The 486-nt window shown below is 40.7% G+C and overlaps 1 protein-coding gene across 1 annotated transcript in view; it reads right to left on the reverse strand.

Moving 5' to 3' along the window:
- Positions 1 to 486, reverse strand: part of PRTG (protogenin) — a 167,221-nt gene that overhangs the window by 75,166 nt on the left and 91,569 nt on the right. The gene's annotated exons all lie outside the window — the stretch shown is intronic.

Raw genomic sequence — 486 nt, forward strand, 5'->3', positions numbered from 1 at the left:
CTGGCAACTCGTTTCCTACATGATATTTTACATGTTTCATTGCCATTCTCCCAAATCTTCCCACCCTCTCCCTCTCCCACAGAGTCCATAAGACTGTTCTATACATCAGTGTCTCTTTTGCTGTCTCGTACAACGGGTTATTGTTACCATCTTTCTAAATTCCATATATATGCGTTAGTATACTGTGTTTATGTTTTTCCTTCTGGCTTACTTCACTCTGTATAATAGGCTCCAGTTTCATCCACCTCATTAGAACTGATTCAAATGTATTCTTTTTAATGGCTGAGTAATACTCCATTGTGTATATGTACCACAGCTTTCTTATCCATTCATCTGCTGATGGACATCTAGGTTGCTTCCATGTCTTGGCTATTATAAACAGTGCTGCGATGAACATTGGGGTACACGTGTCTCTTTCCCTTCTGGTTTCCTCAGTGTGTATGCCCAGCAGTGGGGTTGCTGGATCATAAGGCAGTTCTATTTCAA

The sequence above is a fragment of the Bison bison genome, unplaced genomic scaffold (assembly GCF_000754665.1).
Source record: "Bison bison bison isolate TAMUID 2011002044 unplaced genomic scaffold, Bison_UMD1.0 scf7180017864066, whole genome shotgun sequence".
In the NCBI taxonomy this organism is placed as follows: Eukaryota; Metazoa; Chordata; class Mammalia; order Artiodactyla; family Bovidae; genus Bison; species Bison bison.